Genomic DNA, 26,798 nt, shown 5'->3' with positions numbered 1-26,798 from the left:
ATCGTCTTCATGCCATCCTAGTACTTTGTCTCGTCCGTCCTGATGACAAGGGCGTCACCTTTCTCGCGCTTGCATCTGCCTTCCTAGATTTCCTTGGCATGCTGTCCCTAGGCTCCTGTTCCTCGTTTTCTGTTGCCTGTCTACTAGAATTCAAGGAGCGTCCTTGTCCTGGTCCGCATCTTGTAGTGGCTGTAGAGCTCTGCTCTCTTTGACCCGGGCAGGACCGTTCTTTTCAGGTCAACCTTTCCCAGCAAGCTTTCGTGGACGCTTTGGCCGTGGTTTGACTTGTCGGTATTACTGCCCTTCGCACTAGGGGTCAACAACCGCCCGGTCTTGCAAACGCCGCCTTTCCTGAAGGCTGTCTCGCACGCTTCTGTGATTGCTTGTCGTAAGCAATCGCGTTTTGGCGTTCCCTTCGGACTACCTGGGAATGTGAAGACCTCCGTCTGGGTAGACTTCGGAACCTTCAGCGTATTCTTCTTCTTTATGGCATTACGCCCCACTGGGACTTGGCCTGCCTCGCTCCAACTTAGTGTTCTTTTAATCACTTCCACAGTTATTAATTGAAGGGCTTTCTTTGCCTGCCATTGCATGAATTTGTATATTGTGAGGCAAGCACAATGATACACTATGCCCAGGGAGTCGAGCATTTTTTTCCGACTGGAACGGGAATCGAACCCGCCGTCTCCGGATTGGCGATCCGTAGCCTTAACCACTAGGCTAACTGGAGACCCCAGACCTTCAGCGTCACGGACTCTTTTGCATCCGTAGTTGCCTTGAGTTCATCATGGTCCTGCTGTTAGACGTACACATCATGATAGCCTTGATAATTTATAGTCATTTATTTAGTTATTTAATGGCTTGACGTTTTTCAAGAAGAAGAAACAAATTTCGAACAAAAATGGATACCAAGCTGGGAATCGAGAAGCTAACCAATGGAAACTACCCGCAATGGAGTTTTGAAGTCGAGATGCTGTTGGAACGAGAAGACCTATGGAAATACGTTGCAGAGAATGCTCCGACTGAAGTCACGACTGCTTGGACATCTGGAGATCGGAAAGCTCGGGCAACGATTTTGCTGCTGGTCGAGAAGCGACAACATCCGTTGATCAGGGACTCAAGAACGGCCAAGGAAACCTGGGAGCGGCTCAAGAGTCAACATCAAAAGACGACGATGTGTTCAAGAGTGGCCCTGATTTGTCAAGTTTGCGATAAAAAGCTTGCGGAAGGTGGCGACATTGAAGTTCACATCTACGACAGGAGCTGTTCTCAAGGCTTCAAAGTGCCGGGAAGGATCTAGGAGAGGACGCCCAAGTAGCGATTTTGTTAAGTTTACCTTTACCGATGTCCTACGAGCATGAGTGGACGGCATTGCTGATTCTGAAAGATGACGAACTGAAAATGGATTTCGTCAAGGGCAAGCTCCTAGAATACTCCAAGAAGTTACACGATGATGACGAAAATGGAGAATCGATCCTGAAAGTCAACGCCTTGAAGAGATTGACCTGCCACAACTGCGGGAAACGAGGACACAAGAAGAAGGATTGCGTTGCCAATCAAGACTCGAAATTTGGAAGGAAGAATCAGAAAGCTGTCGAAAAACCGAAGAAGGAGAAACCGTATGCTTTCGTTCTGGATGACGTCCGAGATCAGAAGAAAGAGTGGATTGATGATTCCGGAGCTTCTTCGCATGTTTGCTGTTACCGGAGATTCTTCGATACTATCAAGCCAAGTATGGGTCAAAGTGTATTCCTTGCAAATGGAAAAGAAGCAAAAGTTCAAGGTGTCGGATCTGGAACAATTCACAGCGTCGATGAACATGGAGATCGAACAGCTGTCACGCTATCGGAAGTTCTGTTTGTTCCCGGACTAGAGATGAACCTGCTGTCCGTAAGCAAGCTGATCCAAAAGGGAGCGGATGTATGTACGTTTCGGCAAACAAGGCTGCCGGATTATGGCTGGAAAGGAAGTTGCTGCTGTAGCCGTCAAGCGCGGAGGTCTCTATCGATTGAAGGAACACGGTGAACAAGCGATGATCGTTGGACACAATTATACCAAACTTTGTCCACACACCTGGCACAGACGTTTCGGACATCGTGACGGAGCAGTAATTGACCAGATAATCAATCGGAAGCTGGCCAACGTTGTCGAAGTTCAAGACTGCATTGTACGTGAAGACTGTGAGCATTGTTTCGTTAGAAAACAAATCAAAAAAACCTTTCCCGAAATCGACAGAGAAGAAGACTTCGGAAGTACTGGACCTGATACATACTGACGTGTGTGGCCTGATGGAAACCAAGTCGCTGAGCGGATTCAGGTACTTCATCTCGCTAACTGATGACCATAGCAGGTACTGTGTGCTGTACTTCATGAAGAAGAAATCCGAAGTTGTGGAGAAAATTCAACAGTTTTCAAAATGGTTCAAACGCAATTCAACCGAACACCGAAGGCGATCAGGTCGGACAACGGTGGTGAGTACACCTAAGAAGCATTGAAGCGGTTCTATCGACAGAACGGGATATTGCCGCATGCCGCAGTACACGACAAGCTATTCACCCCAATCGGATTGAGTTGCGGAGAGGCGTAACCGTTACTTAATCGAGATGGCAAGATGCATGTTGGCGGACGCTGAACTGGACGACAGATTCTGGGCCAAGCTATGAACACAGATGTATACCTGCAGAACGTTTTACCGTCAAAATCAGTATCGTCGACACCTCAAGAAGGTTGGACAGGAAGGAAACCAGACATGCATCATCTGCGTGTTTTCGGATGTCAGGCGTTCGTCCATATACTGAAACAACAGAGGAAGAAGCCTAGTCCAGTATTAAGACCGATGACTTTCGTCGGATACTCCGGTGATCATAAAGGATGGTGGTTCATGGACACGGAGACACTGAAGGTAGTAATCAACAGGGACGCAGATTTCAACGAATTTCAACAGTCGAAGGCCAACAATAACAACCGAGAATTGGATGCGCAAGGTAAGGTTATCAACAACGTGTTGCAATACGAATTGAAGAGTTCCTGTAGCGAGAATCTGCAAGTAAGTGATCCCGATGAGCAAAAACCCGTTGACCAAATTTTGGACGAACATCACGGAGAAATCCAAATCGAATCGGATAATGACAGCGCACAACTGGACGAGTTTGAATCAACAGCGGAGAACTCTTTCGATACTACCTTGTTGGACGAGAATCAGGATCTGAACGAGTATGGATCAAGTCGGAGAACCGTATCAACAAAGGTGTGCCCCTCTTCGTTACCAAGAAGTAAGTGGAGCTGTTGTGCATTTGATGGATGAACCTCGCAACTACAATGAAGCCGTTAGTGGACTGGAACGGGACCAGTGGATTATCGCCATGCAGGAGGAGCTGAACTCGCTTGCTGATAACGAAACGTGGGAAATGACGACGTTGACACTTGGCTATGGGAAGTAGATGGATCTTTAAGAAGAAGACTGACCAGAATGGCCCCTTGGTCCGTTACAAAGCAAGATTGGTTGCCCAGGGTTTTTCGCAACGGTACGGCACTGACTATGAAGAGGTCTGTGCTCCAGCAGTGAAACAACCTACATTCCGGGTACTGCTGACCATAGCCAGCCAAAGCAGGTCGATATGAAGTCTGCTTATCTATACGGTGAACTGGACGAAGTCATACATGAAGCCACCCGCTGGATTGAAGGTAGCTACAAATCACGTTTGCCGGCTGAACAAAGGTATTTACGGACTCAAGCAAGCTGGAAGAGTCTGGAACAAGACATTGGACAAGGCGATGCGAAAGATGAACTTCCTGCCCTGTCAATCGGATCCGTGTTTGTACAAAAGGGAGCGAAACGGAGAAACCGATTTCATTGCTGTGTATGTAGATGACATGCTGATAGCCTGCAAGAATGAAGCAGAATTCCAGAAGATTATGGCTGTGCTGAAGGAGAAATTTAAACTGTCGTTGCTGGGAAACCTTTCACACTTTTGGGAATGAAGGTGGAGGAAATTGATGGAGCGTTCGTCGTGAGTCAATCAGCATACATTTCAAAAATAGTTGCAAGATTTGGACTGAGTGAAGCGAAGCCATCGTCTATCCCAATGGATCCCGGATATGTTTAGCAAATGGAGGAGAAGGCCAACAAAATACCACGTGTCGATGACTATCAGAGTCTGATCGGTGGATTGCTTTACATTTCCGTGATGACAAGACCGGATATCGCGATTGCAGCCTCGATTCTGGGAAGGAAAGTCAGCAGCCCGACCAGTTCCGATTGGAATGAAGCGAAACGAGTCGTACGATACCTGAATGCCAGACCTGAAGCTGCATCTTGGAGGAACAACCGAAGCTTTGAACTGCTATGAGGATGCTGATTGGGCAGGAGATTGCTGCGATCGAAAATCCACCTCCGGATACTTGGTATTCCTTGGCGGAGGTCTAGTATCGTGGGGAGCTCGCAAGCAAAATTGTGTCGCCTTGTCGTCAACAGATGCAGAATTCGTTGCGTTGACGGAATCCTGTCAAGAGCTGCTGTGGTTGAGGAAGCTTTTAATCGATTTCGGCGAACCTTCCGGACCTATCAAAATACTGGAAGACAACCAGAGTTGTATTCATCAACTGGATGGAGAAAAGATCGAGCGAAGGTCAAAGCATATTGACACCAAGTATGCATTTGCCAAAGATTTGAAGAGCAAAAATGTAATTTCTGTGCAGTACTGTCCAACCGCTGAACAGTTAGCGGACATGGTGAAGAAGCCCCTTTCCAGAGTCAAGCTTCAACATTTCCGGACGGCTGCCAGACTCAAATAATCAAGAAATACCATCTGTGAGGAGGAGTGTTAGACGTACACATCATGGTAGCCTTGATAATTTATAGTCATTACAATCACTGTTAATAAACTCATTCCTATACTGATCGTTACACTTGCCACACGTGTTTTACTTCCTCGCTCTCTAAGACCTGCTTGGCCGCCATCCTTGACTTACAAAGTCTCTACAAGGCCTGTTGATGTTTGACTTCGAGGACGTAAAGCCAATTATGGAGTCAAACTGCTTCACAGCCTCCTCCGAGACAGAAAGGCCATCTCTGTTCTGGTTGATGACCCTTATCAACCACGCTCCATCCACAACCTCTCCCGACACGCTAGCCGGGGAGGAATTGGGGTTCCTAACTCTGTCATTTCGCGCTTAGCTATCTCTTCCTGTCTCTACTATTCTTAAAGAAGAACTAGCTAACCTACTCCTCGCGAAGGGGTTAACCTCACAACCACCGCTACTAATTGATTTTGGAATTGATACAGCCTATTGTCAAGGATGTGGACAAAAGTGTACCATTTGCAATACTTTATTAACATTCGCTTTAATCGATCCTCACAAACTCCATATGCGTAACCAAATTAGCTACCCATTAGCAACGAACCTTTATTAGCCGAGCAACCTTCCCCAACATCTAATTAGTGCTCCATGCGAGGTCTTCCGAGGGTGTCAGAGCGCAACCAAATCGATCAAGATTCCCTCACCTGATAGAGCGATCGAGGTGCCCACCTTCTTCCACACCGTCGCGTTCGCGACCATAATCTGTAACGAATCTGTATAGTTAGTAGTCGAAAGCGCTGAAATGTGACGCCCTCACTTCCGTTCCTCGTAAAGACTCCGAATCGATGGCATGATCGGCGGGCGACCCGACGACGACGACGGATCAACGCCGATCGCGCACATTACCCATTTGTCTAGTACTTTACTCTGGTAGGCTGCTGCATAGGTACTAGTTAGTAGGAAGGCAGGGAGGAAACGCCAACGCGTCTGGCTCTGGCTATGAAAACGGATAGAGGCGCCATATATGTGCGCCCTCGCGGCCAACGACTTCTGCGACGACGCCGTTAGCTAACGCTCATTAGAATCCCCGTGGCTTTTGGTTGGATACCAGTGAATCGACCACGCTTCTTTGCACAGACGCGCGCCACGAATATATTTTATGGATGACGGACGGACCATTGTCCGTCACCAACGTTGTCCAGATGATGGTTTTATCGAAGCATAGAATGTAGGTCTAGTGTAGAGGGATTTCTCAGCTTGTGATTCGCGAATCCAGGTAACTTTTGGAACATAACTTTGAATAGCAGTGGAATCTACTGGCAAATAGCAGTGTCACTGTTCTAACATCATGACTATTAAGTTGGTGAGCTCGTTCCATTTATTCGTATACTTTTTTCTTTGCATTTTATTGTATACAGTATTCCAAGAAGTTTTACCTTTTGTCAAAGCATCAAATTGAATGAAACTAATTTTAAGAATACGTACTAAAAACTTTTCCACAGAACTTGTGATCAATCAATCCGAATTCTGGAAGGATTGGGAACTACTGATCTCAAGTCCACAAGCCTAGCGTAATTCAAAAAGATTAAGGCTCTACTGGTAGCAACTTGCAAACGTATTTGCTTGCAGCAGATCTTCGATAAAACCCCAATCTTGGAGGCGGATTATTCTCATTTTTTTGTTCGCCGATTCAAGCCACATGTTTGCGCACACACAAGGCCAGCCACACAGAGACAGATATGTTTATCTACTTGGTTTTATTGGTCCCGCAAACATAGTGTCCCTTTGAGCTTAGAGTTTTAGCTGGCTTTGTTTGTGGACACACGGAATAAATATTTGGATAAGCTGTTGTCCGTCCACATACAGCTAGAGGATGGAAGAAAAAAGTCGTAAAAAGTCGCATGGCTTTCCAATCAACAGTTTGCGACGTCGGCTACGGACGGTTGGTGATTTATTCGATTCCGTACATCAAATTTATGGTACTGATCTGCGAATTTCTCTCCGCCCGTTGGCATTGTTTGTAAATAAAACAACTATCCATCAAACGAAAATAAAAAGTTTGATTCAATCCGGAGTTCCAGAGCGTGGGCCAATCGACTCGCGCACACACACCTTGTGGGTTGCAGATCGCGCCCGGTACGGTCCTCATACCGCAGCCACCACCAACCACACAGCTCACAACTCACAACATTGAAACAAATTGCCGTTTAATTAAAAGATTGAATCTGGTTAACCTGTGTGTGCACCACGGGTCGGCACGAGTCTGCCACTAGCGAAGCTGGCTCGAAAATTGCTCCGGTATGCAGCGGTTGTCATAAAAACCGTAGCTGCTCAGTACTCACTGCTCTTTGCTCCTCTATCTATGCCTATTTAGTCGCGGAACGAACCGACAAGAATGCTCAACGAGGTGACATCCCACTCTTGGTTTTACCCGACGAACGGACGGTGCGCGATTTGACACACTTGACACGAGTCAATTTGATGGAAGGAATATTTTATCGATAGGCCAGTATCTGTAGAACTCTTGGGGTCGGACGTTATTGAGTGTGGCCAATGAGGTTAGGTGTTTAGAGATGTGCCGTATATTATGGCACTGGATGCCATGTCTTGGATTGTATCGTATTTTTGTATAAAAGAAACCACGACTTCAACAAAAGGAGATGAGCTGAGTGATCTAAACGATATTGCTTCTAAATCGTATTCAAAAAGTCTTCCGTTCAATCCAAGGGAGAGACAAAAGTCTAGCGTTCCTCAAACTATGGATCACAATCCGCTGGTGAGCATCTTCATCGTAACATACCCCTATCCGTAAACCTGGATGGCACCTTGGATCCTCTTTGGAGCCGCCATGTTGCATATAAGCTATTTACGATGTTCACTAATGCTACGTTCATCCTTCATTTTCAGACACTTTTACAAACCTGTTGGTCTGACGAGCGATATTCTTTCACCCATCTACGAGAGAAATCATCTGAGATCGACCTAATTTATTGTTCTCCTTCCGATCTTGACGTGAACTGGCCCAAAATGATCTACGCCACCGTACGGACCCTCATGACTTTACACATTCTCTTGAAACGATTTCAACAAGACTAGTACTTCGGCTACTTCAAACCACTGGCGAATTACTTACTAAATTAGTCCTAAGAATCCATGGTAGTGCAGAGGGCCGAAAGGCTGCAAAACGGTGGCGAGTTGATAAGGAGAACGTCCATGCTTTCACGGGTTAAGTAATCACAAAGACCGCCATCTAAAAGTTGTGTGCTTAGCCGGTAGTGCATCCTGGGCAATGTTGTGCTTCTGACTTCAGCTAGATTAAGGAGGTACTTCACGAGCGTCTGTTCACCAAGGAGGAGCGGCTCAAACAGCGTCTGTTCTGGCATCTAGCAGCTGAGTATGAAATGCTGTATTGCGTCATCTATACTTAAGGAGGCAGTCCCTTCAACGCGAGCCAAGGTAGCGCGGCCTCGGTAAGACAGCCTGCTGAAAACATTCAAACATCAAGAAAAGCAATAGAAGAGTAAGCGGGTTGATTCAACGGCTACAGACCCGGCAACGAATTAAGGACAACGATTGGAAAATCGAATCTTAAAACGTGAAAACTTTGAATGCGGGTGCGGGTTGTGCTGGGCTCCTGGTTCTTGAACTGCACGATGTCGGCGTTAATGTGGCAGCTACGTGGGGTTGGCTTCATAGTGATCGGGAAGCAGATGAAGCGATTTATTCGATGGAAGCTGATAAGGGACCGAATCTGTGTGTTGAGAAGGAGGGACAAATTCTTCAACTGCAGCCGGATCAGCATCTATGCGACAACGAACGATAGTCCCGATGACATGAAGGATGAGTTCTATGAGAGCCTTGATAAGGCCTACGAAGAGTGCGCAAAACAAGATGTCAAAATAGTCATCGGAGATGCAAATGCGCAGATCGGCAGAGAAAGTTTTGTTTCGACCTGTCATTCGAACGGAAAGCCTTCATTCCGTTAAATAAAAGAGAAAATCGGGTTAAGTACGGTTCCTTTGAATTCCACTAAGAATTTGCATCCTTTGACAGATACGTATTTCGACCTCAACTGTAAGGTCGTCTTCAGTGTCTTGTACTTGACTCGAAGTACAAGACACTGAAGACGACCTTACAGTTGAGGTCGAAATACGTATCTGTCAAAGGATGCAAATTCTTAGTGGAATTCAAAGGAACCGTACTTAACCCGATTTTCTCTTTTATTTACAGATATTCCCCTAACAAGCCCAGGTTAATCATCATCTTCATTCCGTTACCAACGGTAATAGTCTGCGCCTTGTGAAATTCGCTTATGCTAGAGGGATGGCAATCAGCAGTATCTACTTCGCACGAAAGAATATCAGAAAACACACCTGGCGACACTCGAGTGATGAAACTTGTTCCCAGAAGACCACGTGATGGTCAATGAGCCACATTTCTCGGACGTCATAGATGTGAGGTCCTACGAAGGCCCAAACATACACTCGGATCATTATCTTGTAGCCGCAAAAACCCGGGCGCGATTATCCAGCGTCACGAGTTCAAGAAACAACAAAACGATGTGTTTCAATATCCAACGCTTATCGGCTGGAGAGGTTATTGCACAGTGCCATCAGAAGCTAGACGAGTGGATAGGAGAGACCACCGGATCTGGAGATGGCAACAGTTTATGGGGGTTTATCCATGAAGTAGTGACAACCACAGCGCAAGAGACGATAGGTACCGCTCAGCGACGCCAACGTAATGGTTGGTTCAACGAGTGATGAACGAAAAGAATCCCGCCAGAAGCCGAATGCTAGTGGCCGGTACTCGGCTCAACAAGGAGCGGTACAGGGTGGCAAGAGCAGCAGAGAAACGAATCCACCGCAGTGAAAAAAAAAGGAAGTATGAAGAGAGTGTGATTGCTGAAGCGCAGGAAAATATGGACAGGAACGATATGCGGAGGTTTTATGCAACTGTTAATGGTGCGCGGTATTAGACTGCGTGAGTGTCCGCCATGTGCAATGACCGCGAACGAAATTTACTGACAATCAAAACAATGGTGGCTACCAGGTGGAAAGATCACTTCGAAGATTTGTTGAATGGTACTTAGAAGTGAAGAAGCACCCAGGAACAGGATTACCATAATGGATGACGGTTAATCAGTGGAACCACCAACACTGAATGAGGTTAAGAAGGCCCTTAAGGAGCTGAAAAACAGCAAGGCTACTGGAAAGGACGAGATCCCGGTCCAACTTCTTAAGCACGGAAGCTACATCAACCAATCCACCAGATAATATTGTAAAAAATTGGGAGCATGAAGTATTGCCTTTGCCGACCAGCTGGTTCGATGGTCTCATTTGCCCAATCTACTAGAAAGGGCACATACTAGAGTGTCCCAATTACAGAGTGAGTACCCTTTTAAATTCGGCGCGTAAGATACTGACGCGTGTCCTTCTCAATAGACTGAGACATCTTGAGGAGTCCTTCGTCGGTGAATACCAGGCTGGTTTTTATAAGAGCCGATCAACGATGGATCAAATGATTAACCTGCGGATGACTCTAGATAAATTTCGTGAATGTAACTTGCAGACTCGCCAACTGTTCATTGATTTTAAAGCAGCGCGCAACTCAGTAAAAAGAAATCAGCTTTGGCAGATAATATCAGAACATGGTTATCCGGCGAAACTAATTAGACTAATACGTGCAAAGCTGGATGGATGAAAATCAAGTATCCAGATCGCAGACGAAGTGTCTACGTCATTTGTAACCTTGGGTGGATTGATGCAGGGTGATGTTCTTTCAAATTTGCTGTTCAATATTGCACTTGAAGGAGCGATTAGGAGGTCTGGCGTACGCAGGAATGACACTATCATTACATGGTCGCACATGCGCCTCGGCTTTGCAGACGATATTGATCTCATCGGCATCGATCTAAGGGCAGTGGAGGAAGCTTATGCTCCTCTAAAGAGAGACAGCGAGGATAGGCTTGACGAAAAACTCTACCAAGACGAAGTACATGATAGCAGATAGAAACAGTGGCAGTGTGTTTGAAGTAGTTGAAGAATTTGTTTGTCTTGAAACACTTGTGACAAGGAAATGTAGTGTGGCGCAGGCGCATGAGTCACGAGTACACGATGCGAATATTGTGAAACCTATACAATACGACAGACTTCAGTAGGATGGAAACGTAGTGTGAATGACGGAAGAAAGAATAGTGAAATATTCAGCAGGGAACCAAGTGGAGGTCAGCGACTTCGTGAGCGGCTTCGCGCTGGCTGCACGCGGTTGAGGAAGATCTGCGATCTCTGTTCGGGGAAACTAGAGAAACTTCGCCCAAGACCGACAAAAATGGTGCTTTACTATACGATCGGCGTTACTTTGTTTGTAGCAAACAAGGTAAGGTACGTTGATATTGATGCTGATATTCACATGTTAGTACGGCGCCTTCTGGCCAATTTTCCTTCGTATAATCTTATCATAAAAATGACTGTTTAGGATTTCTAACCAACACTACAAATGAGAGGGACAAAAGATTTTTCGGATCTACGTTTAAGAGAACGCAGTTTTATTATGAGACCCCACGAAAACGGTAAATAAATGGCACTCCAAATTTGGTTCGGCAAGAGAACGAGTGGCAAAACAGGAAGTAATTTATAACGGAACCCCTATCTTTTAGATTCACGTGTCGTATCGCAAACTCAAGTTATCGCGATCGATTACGGAGGTCTGCACGGTAGGGGGCAGCTTTAAATGCGCCATCGGGATAAAACGGCATATTCTAGCATCCGTTTACCGGAATTTCACCAGTAACACCTGTAGTCGATGCGGTAAGCGCCCGGGTATTTAGCATAGTAATGTTGAGGATGATGGGTTCGGTTCCCGGCCAGTCCAGGAACTTTTCATTAAGGAAATAACCTTAACTTCCATGAAAATAGAGTATCTTGGTGCCTACCATACATGTAAAACGAGCATTGGCAAAGGAATGTATCAGTTAATAGCTGTGGAAGTGCCTCTAAAGTATTAAACTCATAATGTGTAGAATAAGCTTCACGTTAAAATACACATTAATTAAAAAAAACTTAACTCAGAAGCGGGTTTTGCCCCGGTTAGGACGTTACGTCAAAGAAGAAACCGTAAATGAGCTATTAGGGCCTGTCCATAAACTACGTTGATTTTTAGGGGGGAATTCGGTGGTGAAAATTTTTATGTCATATAGAAAATTACCAAGTCTCACGACAGAGATTTCCATACTATTTTGAAATTTCTGTTTCGTGGCTCTGGTGAGTCTTGGAAAGCCGTTGTATCAATCAGATGTATAATTATGATTTCAGCTATGCAACAAAAATTGACGGGCTTAGTAATCTAGTGACTATCGCTTATTATTCGTATGTTGAAGGTCCTGGGTTCATTCCCTTGCCCGTCCCTTTCCTCCTACTTTGTATCTTTCTATATACTTGCTCTATCCTCTCTACATATACAACTCATGTATATCCACATGTTCATGGCAACCGCTAGAACAGAAACGGGTTAAAAAGCCTTTTCCTTTCTTTCTAACTTTCACAGAACAGTGTCAATCTATCATATAACGCCTACGAGTTATGCAATCAAGCGAACTGTGCCGCTTTATCTTCAGAGTAATAAACATACTAATCTCTCATCTTACAGCTGGCATCTACGCACCAGTGAGTGAACCGTTTGTCACCCATATCCTACCAACAATCCGACATCCTCATGAATTTTTGCAGACGCATTTATTAATTAATTTTATATTCGTAAAAAAAATGAAATAGGTTGAACATTTCACTCCGATCCCCCTTCGAAACCAAGCCAAACTCAATCGACCAACAGCAGCGGGACTCCCTGCTGCGAAAATGTCCAAAACAGTAATTTTTCGTCCACTTCAGTATGAATGGAAGATTTATGGTTGGCACCTTCCACCAAACCAACCTTCGCCACCTGATTTCGCACCGGGTTGGTGCGTTCCGGAGACAAATGTAGCTTTGTTTGACTGGTCTTTAGGAGTACATAATATGGACGTAGGGGAAGCCGAGCTACTTTGTTCGCAATTGTCGGAAATTAAAGTCCGCTCCAATTTGACGGGAAGCGCTAGGTGCGATACATATCTCCCTTGGATTGGAGAATATCGCGCGTCCCATTAGGCTTAATTAATTCAGAGCTGCACTGCATTATGTGTGGCCGGAGCACTGTGGTTGTTATCTAAACAATCCACTCACCGTCGCGTCGCTGTGGTCGTTGTGGGAGCCCTATCATCCGGTTCCAACCGGTTCGCCATCGTCGCATATCATCGGATGATGTTCCGTCCGTGCCCTGCCAGGCCAAGAGGGCCTGATGAAACAAAGTGGATCGGGTAATTAGAGTGCGCCGCGCATACGATTTCGCACTTTGGCTGGGCGTCCGTGTATATGTGCGGTGTAAATTACGTAAATTAGAGCAACTATATGTGGCCGATATGTGGCTTAAATCCGCTGTTTCCTGGATGAGTGCTAGATGAGTCGTTAGTTTGCTCGCGGGATAAACGCCGAGGGGAACCTTACACTTAAGTAGCCCTAAATTACGACCTCGTCTCGCTCTATGTCTGACTCGCGCCCATTCTCTCAACTACACACAGAATTAAAATCATATTATACTAATAGGTGCAAAGAGTACCAATAGCAATAATGGTAGCATTAATAACGCCAAGAACCCCGTCGGCGAACCTAGTTAGTTGGTGTTGGCCGTCATTCGGTCTCGTCGTCGCCATATGAGCCGAACACGAGCGCGCCCCAATGAAAATGAGCATTAATTCGGGATGTTTATGAGACGGCTGCCGCCGCCGTTTGGAGCTTGGAGCTTGGAGGTGCGTGCATGTGTGTCGTTCGTTGGGTGTGGTTCGTGTTTCACGACCAGTTTTAATGCCGCGCATCAGTGAAGGAATGTGCGAAAGCCGGTCGCCGGTCGGCCGGTGTCAGTGAGTTGGTTCGTTGGGTGTTGAAAGAGAAGACCGGCCGGCAAAGTGACGGAGACGAGATGTAAAGTGCCTCTGCGACGCACGGGGATTGGAAGAGATGCAGCAGCCCCAACGCGATCGGGCCCGGGTAGAATGTTGCAAATTGTGTAAACTAGTTCAGCAAACGAAGCTGGATGTGCAAACATTTTAGCACCGCGCCGCTTGCCGCAGTATAGCAGCGCAGGGTTGCACCAATAGAAGATACAGAGTTTTCTAGGTTGATCGGAAGCAGAGATGCATGTTTGGGGATGTAGTTTGAATGAGTTATGGATCCTGAACTGTGAATTCGGTGAATTCGGAAATACCATGGCATAGTAGGCCATTACGACAAGTATTTTGATCACTTGTTGGCCACATCGTAGGTTATACGTTACAAGAATCTCTGGGTCCCGCTAATTACTTCACAAACCCTTCTTCCACTTGATGGTTGAAAACGCGAAAATCCCGATTGTCTGGATTTTCAGTGTGAAAATGGAAAATCAATAGAGCACTTGCTGGCTTTGTTTAAAGTGCTCAATAGACACACTTTATTTTGCTGGGAACTGCATTGTAACGTGTTTGGCGTTACAAACCATTTCCCAGCATAATCGAATGGGTCTGTTGGGCATACTGAACAAAGCTAGCAAGTACCCTAGACTGCCGTAATTCTGCAAAGTGACGTAAGCGCCATCCAAAATGTCGATATTTGTTGGTATATTATATGTAATATCTGGTGTAAAAATAACACTGTGGTATGCCTGTTGTATTAGAATGCAAGATCTAGTCGTAATCTATCATCTATGGAAAGAAACTTAGAGGATGAGCAAGAGTTTTATGCATAATAACCAAAAAATGGGCCAAAACTATCAATGTCGCTTACGTCACTTTACAGAATTTGGACAGTAGAGTATACATATTTTATATATTACAATGTGATTCGTTATTTGTTCTGCGGTGCTGTGGCTTCACCTTACTATCCTAGTGATGTTTGTGTGGTATCCCCTTCGAAGATTGTATTGTGCGTTGCATGAAAAGCACATTTATGGCGACTACTTTTCCGAGCCTTCGAAGATGGAAGAAATTCAATCGCAGTGCAAATACCACGGGCAGTCGCAGCAGTCATCACATCACCCGGCCACGTGGTGAACTTTTTTCATGAAATATCAAAGATCACTATGATGGAAAATTTGAAAACCAGGTCTGTTGCCTTAGGCAACTATCTCGCGCGTATCTTTGACTGCGACCAAAAGTAGTCGCCAAAGTAGGTTTTATTTTGATTCATATAATATCATTTGTCATTTGTTAAATACTGTAGTAAAGAAAACAACAAATCCTTTATTATCGGTTGTGACACCAATGCACATTACACAGTGTATGGTAATACGGATAATAATAGTCGAGATGAGTCACTATTAATGTATATAGGCACTATCAAATATAGACATTTGCAATAATGGTGATAGATCTATTTTCTCAAATCTTGTGCAGTTATCTTTGACAGGATCAGTAAGTGCAGTACAAAGTACGTTTCGGTTATGCTTCAAAACTATTGGCAGAAGTGGGACTTGGAACCAAAAATGATCATGTGGATTTATTCTGCCATAATACGCCCAAAAGTGACGTATGTTTCGTGTCCGGTGACCAACAAAATAGACTACCACTTAATCGAAAATTCAACAAATTGCGTCCTTTGCTATAACAGGAGCGATGCGCAGCACTCAACAAAAGCTTTGTAGCTACGGCTAGTTTCCGCTTGAAAAGTACTGTGTGAAAGGATAGGACATGTAGTGGTCACGTCAAACTTTTGTAAAGATTTTAGCAAATTTGTTCGCTCATTTTAAAATGGTGTAGGCTATAACTTTGTTGTAACTCGTCAAAACGTCTGAAAATTTGACCCGAAGTTCTTAACATAGTATAAATGAACTGGTAAAAAAATCTCAAAATCGGTTCAATACTTTTTGTCTAGTATTTAAAACTCAAATCGCTTCAAGACACATTTTAGGTACTTTTTAACAATTTTATGTTCCGTTTATACTATTTTGACTGTAAAACCGTCATGACTATTCCGATTTTAATCAAAATTTGACACTGTAAACCATTATAAAAGCTGTTCTTAGCTAATCTTTGGAGTCATATTGCTTGAAAATTTTCCGAGTTGTAACTGTTTCAATTTCGCGATACAAAAATCATTTCTGCTTATTGTAACTTTATGCCACATATACGGCTATAACTTCATTACGGTTTATTTTTTTTTACACAATATTTCTACATGTAAATATATCCCACATACAGAACAATTTTGATTAAAATCAGTTTAGTTTTTTTTTTGGCTCCAGAGTTGTAACGGTGAAAAAGTGATATTTTTTAAAAAGGTCGTTTGCCCAAACTTCTCAAATTCTTGTTTCAATGATATCTCCACCAATATTCAACAGATTTTAATAAAATTTGTATGGTATTAGTTATACATAATGCACTAATCCTGGTAAAAAGTTAGCCATTTGCCATTTTATTACAGAATCTTTCTAAATTCCAGGAATTCTTTCCAAGATCCTTACGAAAATTGTTTCTTCCTGGGATCTCTGAGAGAGTTCCCTCATTGATTCTTCCAGGAGTTAATTTAGGATTTGTTCAGACTTTCCATCTGGGGCTCTTCCAGAAGTTCCCTCAAGGATTACTCCTGTGACTCCATACGGGATTGCTTCAGAGATTCCTTCCTGGACTTTTCTACTTAATCCTTCCGAGATTCCTCCTGGAGTTTCCAATGAAATTATTCTAGAAGTTCATTGAGGGATTCCTTCACGAGTTTCTTTAACACTTAAACTACTGAGGGGGTAAAAACTCCCGCGAACTACCAAGGGTCCAAAAAAAGTCGGAAGTCCAACTTTGACAAGGCATTTCTCGGCCGTTTTTCAACCGAATTCAAAACTTTTTTTTGCGATGGAACCGGACAGGTTTCAAGATCATCGTCCATTTAAAAAATATAAAATAGATGCGTCTACCCAAAGTTATTAAGCAAAAGGCACTTCCTAGTTTTTTTGAGAGCGCATTTTTTGCGCACATTGATCAATAAAACAAAATTTAAAGCGATGACATATGGTTTTTTCGACTCTAAATCATGCGTACAGCTGGAGTGAACATGTTTATGCAAAATTAGTGATTTTTCAGTACACTGATATTTTACCTTACTCAAAAAACTGCTAAAATACCCTATTTTTCACATAAAATAAGCAATAAATCAAAATTCAAAGCGATGACATATAGTTTTTTTGGTCTTAAATTGTTCGTAGGATTGTACTCGACATTTTTGATGAACAATGAAAATGTTCTAATTACACTCTTATTTTGTTTTACCCGGAAAACTACGAAAATTCCATACTTTTTACACAAAGTAGTCAACAAAACTAAATTTCAAACGAGAACATCAGGTTTTTTAGCCTTGAAATGTTCGTAGCAGTTTGGGGGTTTTCATTACACTTAAATTTTGATTCACTCAAAAATCAACGAAAGTACCACATTTTTCACGCAAAGTGGTTAACAAAAATAATGGCTTACAATACAAAGTAGTTTTTTACCTTTAAATTATTCGTGAAGGCGTACTGGACGTTTTTGATGAGTAATAGTGATGTTTTCATGACACACTTAATTTAATTTACTCGAAAAGCTACAAAAATACCATAATTTCCATACAAAACTGTCAATAAAACAAAATTTAAAGCCATAACATGTAGTTGTATGGCCTTAAATTTTCCGTCACAATGTACTGGACCTGTTTTTGATAAAATGTTGATGTTTAAATTACACTTATATTTTGTTTTATAAAAAAATATACGAAAATACCAAAAAAAAGCGAATAAGCCAAAATTTAAGGCAATGATATGTAGATATTCAACTTTGAATTAATCGTAGTAGTTTAGTGGATTTATTTGAACAACTCTAGTAAACTTTTTATTACACTCATATTTTATTTCACACGGAATACTAGGAAAATACCACATTTTTTACACAAAATAGTCAACAAATAAAAATATAAGGCAATGCATTCTGGTTTTGGAACTGGAAAATCTCGGAAAAAAGCTCTGGTAGGAAATATTTAGAAAATTCATGAAAGAACTCTGAAAATCTCTACGAGAAATCCCGGGAGAAGCTCTGGATGAAAACCAGCGAAGAAATTCAGGAGAAATATTAGAAAATTCTTTGGCAGAAATTCCAGAAGTAATTATCGAAAATATCGAAAAAACCACGGGAGGAACTTTTAATGGGAGCAAATAAAAGAAAAAAAACTTTGCATGGGAACTAGGATGGAAACTTGAGAGAACTGGAGAAAGCAAAAAAAAACTTCGAAAATGCTCCAGGACAAAAAATAAGAGATTCGTAAAAAATGATTCTTTGATGGATTCACTGGGAAAATCTATGGAAGGTTTTCTAAATGAATCCTTGGAAAAATTTATCAAGCAATCGCTAGAGGAATTTCTGATGAAAACCCAAAGGAATAATTCACGGAAACATTTCAAAAGTTTTCTAAAAGTATTCCTCGAGAAATAGAACCCCTAAATAAATTCCGCATGCATCCTTGATGTTTTTGAAAATATCCCTGAAGGAATCTCTGGAATATTTTTGAAAGATTTTTGAAAAGAACTCACGACACTATTACAGTATTCCGAGTGAAATAAAATATGAGTGTAATAAAAAGTTTACTAGGGTTGTTCAAATAAATCCATCAAACTACTACGATAAATTCAAAGTTGAATAACTACATATCATTACCTTAAATTTTGGCTTATTCGCTTTTTTTTGGTATTTTCGTACATGTTTTCATAAAACAAAATATAAGTGTAATTTAAACATCAACATTTTATCAAAAACAGGTCCAGTACATTGTAACGGAAAATTTAAGGCCATACAGCTACATGTTATGGCTTTAAATTTTGTTTTATTGACAGTTTTGTATGAAAATTATGGTATTTTTGTAGCTTTTCGAGTAAATTAAATTAAGTGTGTCATGAAAACATCACTATTACTCATCAAAAACGTCCAGTACGCCTTCACGAATAATTTAAAGGTAAAAAACTACTTTGTATTGTAAGCCATTATTTTTGTTAACCACTTTGCGTGAAAAATGTGGTACTTTCGTTGATTTTTGAGTGAATCAAAATTTAAGTGTAATGAAAACCCCCAAACTGCTACGAACATTTCAAGGCTAAAAAACCTGATGTTCTCGTTTGAAATTTAGTTTTGTTGACTACTTTGTGTAAAAAGTATGGAATTTTCGTAGTTTTCCGGGTAAAACAAAATAAGAGTGTAATTAGAACATTTTCATTGTTCATCAAAAATGTCGAGTACAATCCTACGAACAATTTAAGACCAAAAAAACTATATGTCATCGCTTTGAATTTTGATTTATTGCTTATTTTATGTGAAAAATAGGGTATTTTAGCAGTTTTTTGAGTAAGGTAAAATATCAGTGTACTGAAAAATCACTAATTTTGCATTAACATGTTCACTCCAGCTGTACGCATGATTTAGAGTCGAAAAAACCATATGTCATCGCTTTAAATTTTGTTTTATTGATCAATGTGCGCAAAAAATGCGCTCTCAAAAAAAACTAGGAAGTGCCTTTTGCTTAATAACTTTGGGTAGACGCATCTATTTTATATTTTTTAAATGGACGATGATCTTGAAACCTGTCCGGTTCCATCGCAAAAAAAAGTTTTGAAATCGGTTGAAAAACGGCCGAGAAATGCCTTGTCAAATTTGGACTTCCGACTTTTTTTGGACCCTTGGTAGTTTAGGAGTTAAAGATTTTTCCAGAAGGAATGTCTTCAGATTTTTTTTTCTGGGATGAAACTATTGAAAGTATCTCAGAAATCGCTGGTGTATAAATTCCGTACAAAACTGGAGAAGATATTCCTTAAGAAGTTGTTGAAGGAATTTCTTAAGGAACTCCAGAGCAAGTCTTGGAATACTTCCATAAAGAATAAAAAAAAACTTTTGGGGTATTTCCATGAGCAAAATTTAAGGAACTTCTAGAATGAATTTCAAAATATGTAATTTGCAAGAATTCCAGTAGGAAATCCTGCAGGACTCCCAGAAGAAGTTCTTGGAGGAATCCTAGAAGGATATCCTGGATGAATTATTGGGCAAATCTTAGAAGGAGCTCCTGGAAGAACCTTGATTTATTTTCCAGGAGTCTGGAAGTCCTGAAAAAAAAAATCGGAAAGAACTTTTGAAAAAATTCCGGAAGATACCCTGAGTGAAATTTCTGGATATGTCCCTGATGCCACACTTAGTGTAATCTTAGAAGAAAATCCTGAAGAATTACCAAAAGGAACTATGAGAGGAACCTATAAAGTTACTTCTAGAGGAGATCTAGACGGATTTCCTAGAGGAATCGTGGAGAAGTTGCTGGAGGAAAGATTTCCCAGATAAATCCAATAAACAATTCCTGGAGGAATCCCAAAAGGAATTCCTTGAGGATTTTCACATAAGACGCCCTGAGAAAGCCTAGAGGAATCCCAAAAAGTTCTATCTTAGAAAGAACTTCTGGAGGAATCACTGGAGGAACTTCAGGAAGAATCTCAGAATGAATTCCTGTAGAAATCCTAGAAGGAACTCTTGGAATGATCACGAAAGAAATGCAATACATGGCATACATGCCTAATTTCACCTTCTATAAAATTTCACACTTGTTCGCAACCTAGCGAATACTATCATATCTATCATTTCATTATCCACTTTGATCTCTACTCCCTTACTCTCTGAGTAGAAAAAGACCGATAAAGCCATAAAATGATTAAGTTATAAATAGAATACGGTCGATAAAACAGAATGTTGATATAAAGAATCCTTCGTGGATCTTCATTAAATTTCCATTAAGAAACCCGTGAAGGTTTTTCCAGTATTTCTTCTAGAGCTCCACAATGTAACCGTCAGAGTCCCAGCAGTATTCCTCCCACGCTAGGCCGCACCACAATATCGCAGGATTCATAATTAGTATCCAACCATAGTTCTCGCTGTAATACCGTTAAAAGCTACCCCAGAATCCCAGTGCAATGTTACTCATAAGCATTTCCCTTGAAACGCTTAACAACTCCTCTGGAATCTCACTATCTGGATTTTCCCCAAAAGCCCACCCTCACACGCTTGCGAAAAAGTACATTTAATTTTCAGTCATACTTCCTAAGGAAACGAACAAAATTTCTCTTAGTCCAAATCGTAAGCCACGAAACGTCAAAGAATTAGAATAATTTATCTAGCAACCTCCGTATACAGTGCCCTATTCTTGACATCCTTCTTACAGCATCGTTTCGTTAAAGTGCTGTCAGTTAAACAAATATCAAAATTACGGAAAAAGAAGGAAATTTACTTGAGCGCTCTACTTGGGAACAGGAAACTTACCTTTAGATGTGATTCTCAATCTGCTACCTTTGCATGAGTGCACACTAAACGCTTTCAGCAATATTTTGCTGAATTTTGCCGAGCTGAAGGGTCCAGCAAAATTTTTTGCTAAACTTTCAGCAAAATTTGCTGAATTTCAGCAAAACGTTACTGGTGATCAGCAGAGTTTACTGAACAAATTAGCAAAATTTTGCTGAATTCCAGCAAAATTTTTGCTGAAGCCTTCAGCTCGGCAAAATTCAGCAAAATTTTGCTGAAACCGTCAATTGATTTTTGGTGTGTGTGTACTAGACTGGGTCAACAAAGTCGATTTTTTGGAACAAAGCTTTTTCGATTCGTTTCAGCGTCCAAAACAACTGTGCAAAATTTGGGTGCGATTGGTTGCGTCCCCGCATTCCGTATTGCGATTCAAATATGTATGGAATTTAGTATGGGAAAACATGCTTTTTCGCTTTTTTCTCATAAATTGAAATGTTTTGTCTAAAATCAGGCCAAACATTTCAATAGGTCCTATCTGCATTTGATAGGCTCTCTTTGTTTACTTTCTCTTTCAATTATTGCAATGGCACACTTTTCAACTGTTTTTGCAGTACAAATCAAAAGACGATTGTTTTGACCATCGTTAAATGCAAGGAGACAATCGTTATACAAATAAACAGCTGACATATTAACGAAAGATAGGGAAACTAAAGAGAGCCTCTCTTCTGCAGATAGGACCATTAGACATGTTTGATCTGAAATAATCTAACTAATGACGTTGAAGTATAGCCTAGGATATGCCGAAAAACTTTGCCGAAGACTGCAAAGTGATCCGACACTTGTAAAATCAGATCAATTCTCCATTGCTGCAATAAAATGTTGAAGCGGCAAGAAATAAATAATACAACAACACAGTTACCCAAACTATTGTTCAAACAGCATCAAATTAGTTAAGAAATGTAATTCACGCTATTTGCACCATTTCATTGCAGAAACGAAGAATTGGGTTTTTAGATTTAGAAAAGTTCCGCCCAGTACAAAATCCGTCGAAGGGGTGATTCATCAAATCGCTCCAATAGGAACTTCAGATTGATTTTTAAATAGGTTCCCAGGCACCAAAATTCATGAAAATTTGGATTTCGGCTCAGTTTGGCATGCAGATTCAGAATATGGAATTATCTCAATACCGCTAAAGAAGTCAATAGGACAGATCGGTGAAGTACTAGATTTGTAGTAATGAGCTGAGAGAGAGGAGATAGCTGGCTTCGATTACGTGCTACTTAATGTCAAGGAGGACCTGTCACAAACTGTCACCGCGAACCGAGCTGAAAATCGCACATTGATGGTGTGGAGTGGCCAAATATCCAAAAGATCTTATCAAAATTTTGCTCCGTTTGTTGTATTTAAAAAAGATAAAATAATAATGATCAGTTTCCCACGACCAGCGCAATGAATCAATTTATTTTCCATGCTCTGTCGCAACGAACTCAATATGCTATTCATTTTTGACCAATAATATTTTTTCAAACCATTGTGCGGCGCTAAAAGTTGTAAAAAGAAGTAAGAAGACATGTAAACATCGTGGCTGTCAGTGAGCTGTCTCCTCTCTCTCAGGTAATGAGCTGAATTTTAGTATGGTGAGAAGGTAAATTCTATGTTTCTGCAAGGAAATGATACAACAATATTGGGTATTATGATTCCTTGGCTAATTTGATGCTGTTTGAGCAAAACTTTGGCAACGTTGTTGGTTGTTTTCTCCATTTCTTGCAAACAACATAGTTATTCAAAGTTTCGCTCAAACATCATCAAATTAGGCAAGGAATCATAATACTCACACCTTTGCACCATTTCATTGCAGAAACGGAGAATTGGGTTTTTAAATTAAGAAAAATGTATCATTTTTTTGATTTTATACGAAAGAGCATCTTTTTCTGAGCCACTATGATTTTTTTCAGATTTTTGGAACTTTATTTTGACACCTAAAATCAATTTCAAAGATATTTTTTGAAATCACCTTTTGACAGCTGGGTAACTGTTTGACAGCTCCACTCAGTACAAAATGCGACGAGGGGTGATTCGACAAATCGCTCCCATACAAACTTCATATTGATTTTTAAATAGGTTCCCGGGCACCAAAATTCATGAAAATTTGGATTTCGGCTAAGTTTCGCATGCAGATTCAGAATATGGAATTATCTCAACACCGCTAAAGAAGCCAATTGACCTTCTCACCATACTAAAATTCAGCTCATTACTTCAAATCTAGTACTACACCGAACGTTCCCCATTGATCATCTCACCATACAAAAATCCAGTTCACTACTTTCAATCTAGTACTTCACTGATGTCGTATTCCACAGACATTTCTTCTCGCTTTGTGAAGACTTTCTGGAAGTTACCACCGCATCCTTGATAACGCAGTTCCATTTGGCACACAGAACCCCCAACTAAATTCATCCCGGTCCATAGAGAACTGCAAAGGCCACGGTAATAACTCTAATGGACCGCAATCATCCAAACCGTGTGCGACATTACTAATGAACGGGATCGTAAAAGTGAATTTAATGTGACGACCCCCGGTCTGCCCCCATTAGCACACGCAGAAGCAGCAGCAGCAGCTAGCAGCATTCATTCCACACACATTTCCATCACTGATTAACTAACCGACCGACGGACGACTGTCTGGTCGCCGGTGTGTGTTTGTGTGTGCTTGTGCTAAGCTAAGTAATCACCCTCGGCATCAATTTAGATCACTTTGATCGTCGCGTAAATGTTGCAAATGATGCGCGGCACAGCACACACTTGTTCCGTCCCTTCCACACCTCTCGACGGACCAAGATGGTCTCGTTCTTTGCGGGTATGAAGTGTGGCGACGAACACCCCTCGTCGCCGGCGACGAGGGTGGTCGACCGTCCACCAAGTTACCCCACAAGAATCTAGTTCGTGAATCTACAAAGACAAATCGTCACTGGCAGGCAACCCACGCGCCTATCGAGACTCGTCTAGAGGGACCTACTTTTGCTTTCGGAGGAACTTCATTCATGTTTGTGGCTTCGAATTACGACGAGCAAGGGTGTAGAAGCAGTGGGCGGATAGGGTTGTAAACTCACATTTGCGATCGATCTCGGTACGCATCTAGAGGCGTCCGGCTCCGAGTCTGACTGTCACCTACCACTTTGACGGTGGTCACCCTCACCCAATAATCCAGAATGATGAGATTACGCAACAGATGTTAAATTCAGAAGTGTTGCTAGAGTAGGATCATCGTCCCCAGAAATACCTCCATAAATTCTCCGAGAATACCTCCAGGAGTTCCTCAGGAATTTCCGAAAAAGTTTCCCGGAAATTCCCAAGGAATTCCTCTTGGAGTTCCTCCAGGAACTTCTCGCAAATTCCTCCAGGGTTCCTCCAGGAATTCCTCCAAGAGTTACCCTAGAGTTCCTGTGATAGTTCCCCGGGAATTTCTGCAGGAGTTTCCCGGAAAGTTCTCCAAAAATTCTTCGAGAATACCTCCAGGAATTCCCCGGCAATTCCTCCAGGAGTTGCTGGGGAATTCCTCCAGGAGTTCCTCGGGAATTCCTCCAGGAGTTTCTCGGAAATTCCTTAGAAATAGGGGGTTCATCGTCCAACCAATCCCCATACAATGGTACATATTGTCCTGTACTGGCATTTTACCAGATTTGCTGGTATACCCGAAACATACCTGAAAAACCTGTAATTAGAAGGCACGAAATGTTGATAATTTTGACCTCTAGTGGGCGAGCGAATGTATCGTCAACTCTTCCTTCTCTTAAACGATTCCCAGCATTCTGACTTCTTTTGTCGAATGTTTGTATCTGGAACCAAACCAAAATACCTGACGGTTTTACTGAATAAAAGAGCATTTATTTACCACTTTAGCTGTCTGGGCCCGCCAAAGTGTCGTCTCAGTAAAACAATGTGCACAAAATTTAGACTACTTTGTTGCACTTTGCCACAGTCGTTCGTTAGTGTCAACCCTACTCTCTTGGGTTGATAAATAGTAACACCGACTACACAGACGACGGACAAAAGCAAAGTGACCGGATTGCTTAGCGCTTCAGTTAGCCCGAATGAAGGAAGCAGTTAAAACGCCTTCATTCATTATGCCAACCATTATTATTAGTTTAGAGAGATACAGCATGATCCACTTCCAGCAGTCACTCTGTTGAGCCGGGACGACAGCTGGCTTGGGGATATCGTTGATGGCCATTCGTTCTTGTCGACACTATTCCACACCCGATAGTTGTCCCTCCACCAAACGGAGGCGGCCAGCGGGAGCAGAGAAACAAAAAGCAGAAGCCGAGAAGACAGATGAATGAAAGTGATCTCTTTAGTGTTGTCGCAGCAGCAGAGCGGCCTACTAGGACCGAACCCCCACAAACGACATGCAGCGAACTGCCTCAGCTCAAAACGAAGGAGGCGGTTGTAGCGCATTTGTCATTTAGCACCGAACAGAATAATCATAGTAGCCAGTAGTCAGCCACCGCGACAAACGGGAGCCATTCAAATAAATTAAAAGTGTCGCACCCCTCAGCGCCCATCGTCCACTGTGCAGTCCCCTTGGGACCTTTCTTGACAACCAAGGGGTGACAGGCGTGAGAAAAGCTCTGCAACTGGGTCGTCTGCGGCCTCTAGGCGACATGCGTCGCCTAGTTACTCCGTATTTAAAAAAGTTTACAAAATGATGAAGCTGTCAACCTCGGAAAGCCTAACCTCAGAGAGAGAGAGGCCTACAAGGCTGTGAGGGGCTTGACATGTTTACATTTGGGGATATAATTTCACTCAATTCCATCGCAATCGTGTTGCTGCTGCTGCGGCAGCGGTCGTTCACCATCACCACACCCACACGCACTAACAATCGATCAATCTTACATTCAGGGTTTTAATTCGGCGAGTCTGGTTGCTTCTGATGGATTGCTCCGAAGATGGTTTGAAGAGTGGAAGGTAGGTACGCGTGATTTGGGAATTTTTCTTCTTCGGTTGCCAAGGGTGGCGGGGATAAAACAGTTGACTATGCTTTTATGGCGCTTCCGCGCCTCAAACTACTGAAATTTTTTCGTTTCTAACTTTCCTAAGGTGACATTGAACATCATTGAGGAAAAATCCTGAATCTCCTTAGCACAGATCATTTTGGATATACAGTATACCATACAGTGATTTTTTACATCCTTTACTTCCAATACTTTTCAACGTAGGATGCTCTTTCAAGTTAAACTATTGTTAATAGTTATTTCCAATTTTGTAAAATGTTAACATTTCCGAGAAAGAAAAAGGCAGATTGCACCCTTCTAAGTACATTAAGAATCATTTAACTACACTAACTACACAGGCTTTTCCGTCTGCTCAACTGGCTAAGAATAGAACTACCGACCGCCTGTTCTAGTGGTAGGTGTTCACTTATCAGGTGACCCCTAATTCATGGTGTTATGCAGCTTTGTGCTTACCGTACTTAGGAATGAATGGTTAGGAGGGTATGAAAACCTAATCGCAAACGGAGCCTGTGGAGTACCAGGACACCCTCCACAGTATTTTGCCCTTAATGTCCTAACTAAAGCAATAGCGCGGTGGACCTTGTGTTTCTCCGAGTGAATCAGCTGCCTTTCTTTATGGTATGTTTCCTGTTCCCAAGTAGAGC

This window comes from Aedes albopictus, chromosome 3 (genome assembly GCF_035046485.1).
Source record: "Aedes albopictus strain Foshan chromosome 3, AalbF5, whole genome shotgun sequence".
Classification (NCBI taxonomy): Eukaryota; Metazoa; Arthropoda; class Insecta; order Diptera; family Culicidae; genus Aedes; species Aedes albopictus.
Note: the sequence above shows the minus strand (reverse complement) of the source record.